Source organism: Glycine soja, chromosome 5, assembly GCF_004193775.1.
Source record: "Glycine soja cultivar W05 chromosome 5, ASM419377v2, whole genome shotgun sequence".
Lineage (NCBI taxonomy): Eukaryota > Viridiplantae > Streptophyta > Magnoliopsida > Fabales > Fabaceae > Glycine > Glycine soja.
Window position 1 is genome coordinate 36,096,813 of NC_041006.1, and position 6,000 is coordinate 36,102,812.

Genomic DNA, 6,000 nt, shown 5'->3' on the forward strand with positions numbered 1-6,000 from the left:
GAGGGAACCAATGTTTGAGTTATGATGTTGCTTAAACGCATTTTAGCCTCTGCTTTGGGTCCCTTTCCTTCCTCGTATACCGAGCACATATCCCACTGAGCCCTACACGTGCTGGACTTCTGGCCCAGTGTTTTGAGTAATTTTGAAGCCATCTAACATTCTCTGTTATTTTCACTTCCAAGAATTAATTATTATATTATGTCAGTTCACTCAAAAGCTTTTTCCTTTTATTGCTACCACTATTATTGTATGATACTAATAAAATACTATACTAAAATGAGAAAAAATAATGATTATAAATAACAAAAAAAGGCCTACCATGAGCAATAGATGGTCAAAAGTCAAATGTGCAAAATTGGCTTATGGCTATACCTACACCCACTAATGCTTCTCTTTTTAACTGTCATGATTCATAGTCAACAGAGAATAATTTCGGTGTCGATAAAACTTTGTAAAGGAAGAAAATCTGAAAGTTGGATAATAATGAAGGGTAAAGTTAAAAGCATTTCAATTTGAATTTTGCTTACTAGGATGTTGATTCGGAGGCGTCAACTAATTATTTCCACAGGTATAAGCAAAAAGCTTTGGCAGTTCAAATTTGAGAAACCAATGCGATATGCTGTAACTTGAATTGCTTAGTGCTGGCAATTCTTGGGACACCCTTTACGTGAATGGTAAGTGAAGTTAACCTCACCGCAATTATCTTATCATGCAAGTGCTAACAGCTGTGTTTTTTAAGAACAAAGGGTTTAACATGATTTTTGGGCTTCACGTTTACAGGTAAGTTATGGTTTACCTTTATTTCTAAAAAAATAAATTTGGAAGGGTTAACTTCATCTTTCATTGAATTAAGATGAAGTACTTATGTCACGAGGCGATTATGTTTAAATTTCTTATTAAGTTAAGTTGATTAGTTGTTTACGTTAAGGATAATAACACACTACTTTTCTAAATAATAAAGGAATCAAATAATCTGTAAAAAAAAATAGGAGCAATTCGGCATAACAAAAAATAACACTGAATAACCATTTTAATATTTTTCATTATTAGAAAATGAAACGAATAATATATATATATATATATATATATATATATATATAATAAAAAATATTATAGAATTCAAAGAAAAAGATTTACTAAAAATACCATAAGAATAATCAGTGATATAAACAAAAAGTTAATTATTATTTATTAAAATTAATAAAATATCATTGTTTCAACTTTCAATATATTATTAAATACTAATTATATAAATAAAATCGACCAAAAGATCATAATAGAATTTATTAAATAAAAATGAAAAAGATAAACCATCCCATTTTTTCATGATTTGAAAAGAATTTGTTAACAAGTCAAAGTAAATTAAAATATATTAATTTTTATTTTTAATTTAATTAATTTATTATAAAACATATATGTAAGTATGAAATTACATACATACTCATATAAAAAATGATTAGTACAAATTTAATTTTAGATACAATTTTAGAATATAAATATTCTTAATTTTGTAAATTTAATTTATACTATAACAACTAAGATACTATAAAATATTTTAATTGGCTTATCCAAAAATTAAAATATATGTTAGATATTTGTGATTGAAAAATTAAATTAATTTGTTGACATAAATTTTAAAATTTCCGCTGTAGCAAAATGAATGCTTGGTAACTTATACAATAATGTCGTTTTTTTTTTACAGAATATAATAATGTGGGTTTAGTGATAAGAGATTTAGATATAACTTGCATGAGTTTATATACAGGGTTTTTTTTCATTTAAAGAAAATGTTTTGTTGACACTGTGATTAGGTCTCAATTAAAATATGGAAACCTCAAATTAGCCTTAGATGGAACTGGTTCTAGCCTTCTAGAAGTGATCACTATATTTGTACCTGCTTTTGTTTTCGTTATACATTATTTTTCAAGGCAGCATGCAAACCCACGTCAGTACATAAAATAACAAGAAAGCATGATAACCAATATTAGAAGGATGTAGCACACATTCCTACCTAAACAAGAAAAAGAAAAAATAAATAACAGCCGGCCACAAACCGAAGACAGATTATCGTGGCCTTTTCATTTTCATCACATCATTATCATAATTTAAAAATGACGAACATGTTTCATGTATTGTTGAGTTTCGGCTTCAATTGTTGCAACTTACATTGTGTATGCATGCATCTCGACAAATATATAACAAGCTATACGTCACCGTTGAGACTTACTTTCTATCTGATTACGCCACAAAATGATTTGGCAGTGTATGAGATAAAGTAATAATTGGTAATTACAACGAACCAGGATGTGGCTGTAATTAACCAAATTAAATTCTTAATGGTGAGTGCAGTTGCTGCTGGTTAATTAGTGATTAGAAAGGAAGTCAGATATGTCATATGTGGCCATCGAAGACTAATGAACATGGCTGTACACCCATTTGATAGAATTAGGAAGATTAGGTTTTGTTAGCGATCATTTAGACTCATACAAACAAAACTATGATGCATGGCCGGTACCTTATCCTGATTATATATGTGTGGCTCTTTACCAAAGAGACGAGACTTCAACCTACATTTTCAGGTACCCTCACTGTTTTTCAACAGTAACTAATTGACGGGAAATTGTATTGGACTTGTGTTCAGTTATATACTTTTCTCCAAAATATGTGGTTTATTTAATTTTTTTTTAATATAATGTTGTTTTTTCCCACTAATACATCTAATAAATATTATTTTAATTTTTTAATATAATATTAATACTCACATTAGTTCTTATTCATTTTAGTGAATCTATTATTTCCTCAATTTTATTATAATTGTTATCTAAGAAGATAAAATTGTTCCAAAATATTTTTTATATTAGTTTTTCAATGTAATATTAATTAATTTTTTTAATTTATGCCTCTTATAATATTAATTATATGGGTTAAAAAATAAATTAATGAAGATAAGATTAATTTTGTAAAATTATTATTCACTTTCATTTATTTAGTGATTTTTTTGTTTGTATAAAATAACTCAAAATGACAATTATAATAAGATGAAGGAATATAAAACAACTTAAGATAATACTTGTTTTGAAATGAAGGAAGTATTAAATTTTGCATCAAAATGTGAGTAACTTTCTTATATGATAAATGCTAACTAATGTTTTTAATTAGGATATAAGTTAAAACATTAAAAGAAGAATTTTTGTTATTGAAATATGTAAAATTACACTTTTCATAAATTTTCTATACTTTCTTTTTCTTATGATCTTCCCAATAAACATATTTTCCTTTTAATTCCTTTCGAGGCTTTTCATATTTACAGAGAAGGAAATATTTGTGCAGATTACACTGCTAACTTCACGGTTTCTAACCATCTATCTTTTTTGGTGAGATGATGTCCCTTTCTTTTGTTTCCACTTTTGTGTCTACGATCTGCAAGGACTCCCATGATATTTTGTTCTCATCTTTTTTTTTTTTTTTAATAAATTCATGTTGCCTTGTCTTTTGTATGGGGTTGGGTACCATCGTAAATGGGATGTTTTCCCCAGTCTTTGCTTGGCATTCCTTAAAAAAAATGCTCTAAAAACACTATTTAACAAGATCTTTATTTATTCGTAAACTATGACCTTTCAGTCTCACACATAAAAGTTACCTGCTTTGTTCCTTCTAATAAATTAGTAAGATGCCATAAAAGTGTAAAATATTAAATGACAGTAACTAATTAATATTTGTCACATTTGAAACAATATATACACGAGCTAAAGCTATTTTATTATAAAAATGATAGTATATTAATTAAGTTAAAAATTAAAATACTATCTATCTTGAAAAATAAATAAAATCGACAGCAGTAAGGAAATTCAAATTAAGAGAACAATAAATAAAAATTTTAAATATTACTTTCACACGAGAAATATCATGAAAAGAAAAGGGGCGTGCTACACAAATTCTTACGTTTTTTTAAAAGGAAATTCTCACATTGTTAAACAACTTTTTATTGGATAATTTGCATAAATCAAAATTTATCACCGGGTTGAAATTTCTTATTATATAGATTATAATTAAATCATATTAATTTAAGTTATTTAATACATAAATTATAAACATCAAAATTAATGAAATGCATACTTCAAAAAATATGAAAAAAACCATTTGATTATATATTAATTTTGAAAATACTTATTCGAACACTATAGATAATATAAAATTATTAATTCAAATATTAGATCAATGAAAATCGCACTAAATATTTTTTAATTAGTATTGTTATTTTTTTTCCGATATACAACTAGTATGTATGGTTATTTTTGTAGATATGATCTATATGTAAAAAAAAATTAATCCAAAAATTAATTGACTGGTATGATTGTGGGTATAAGTTATATGAGTGTAATTTTATTTTTAAAAAGTTATTGTTGAATTAATTAAAGTTTCTTTTGCATATTTATATTTACAAAATTTCATTTTGATTCAATCTCTCTGATCTCTCTCACAATAAAAAGAATTTTCACTTGATATTCTCTCTTTATATAAGTCCATAGACTAGAACCTTTGGTTCAAAATCTGTAAAAAAAGAAAAAGTAGATTTAGCTAAAACAAAATGCTAACCCGCACAATTAAATTAATTTAAATTGACCCAACCTAAAACTGAAAGTATGTTTCGCGTTAGGAATGTTTTGAATGGGCCGATCCGGGTCAAATTGGCGACCATACAACACCATCAAAACTCAAAATCGAAAGGATTTTTTTTGTGTGTGTGTGTGTGTGAATAAACATGAAGTGTATATTATTATTATTATTTGTAAAAATAAATTTTAAGAATACCAATTATTTTGAAGCATGAAAAATTAATAAATTATTGTTTGGGAATGCTAGTTTGAGACTTTTTAAAAAGAAAATTGATAAGTCAAGAAAAGAAGGGCTCATGTATAACTTGGCCGGATATTCACTTTAAGCTGTGGTCCTAGAAAATTCATTCTCACCTGATCAGAATGAAAATTAGAGAATAAAAAAGAATGCTCTCTAAACAGGGGATGCCAAGAATTGCACCCACATCCAAAGACAATCCCCAATAGGGTATCTGACAGTTTAGGTATAGTTGGGGCCATCATCATAGCAAATGTGTTTGTGGTCACAAAATGAAGAGCAAATTGAAAATCTAACCAAATTTTGACATTCTTGCATTGCACTCACAAACTTTAAACTTGTTCATTAGTGGCATAGGAATTGCGTTCATGATCATGTTTTAATAAAAGCTAGAAATCTTATACTAATCTTTGGAAGCAAAATTGCCCATATCAGCATGTGACCGTGTAATAAACGCTTAGAATATGAACTGAAAAAACAGAATGATAAACTTTAGGGGGCCAACTTACCAGGAAGCCGACAAAATAATCTTAGCTTTTTAGAGGTTTGGCAAAACCATTGTACATGATATCAACCAAATGTTGCATAATTTAGTACTTCAGAACATGAACACACTAGTCACCGAGAGAGTGTTTTTCTTTCTCCCACACAAGTCAATCATGCCCATTACCCAGCACGTCTTTGCTTGTTGAATCCGCAACCAAGACAAGAAACAAAAGGACCATGCAATGCAAGAATTGAGTTGAAATGTAAGCGATAAATGTACGAACTCAATTTTAAATGGAATTTTGAAAAGAGAAAAAAAAATACGTGTTTAAAAATTTAAATATATAGAACCTCCATTTCAAGGAATTTCTTATCATAAATACGCTATGGATTAGTTTTCTTAAATTTCTCAAAAAACACGTAATTAATTATAGAAGGAAAAAAGAAAAAAAAAATCATACTTCTCTCTTAAATTAAAATTAAATTTAAAAGAGAGAAATATATAACAAGTTTAGGGTTTGAAACAAAGAGAAAGGCTATAATTTGAAAGGGAAGTTATAATTAGAGAATGAGAGAGAGAAGATTATCTCATAAAGTTGCATATATAACATCTAATTAATGAGGTCATGTTTTAAAATACAAACGCACCCAAGAACAATA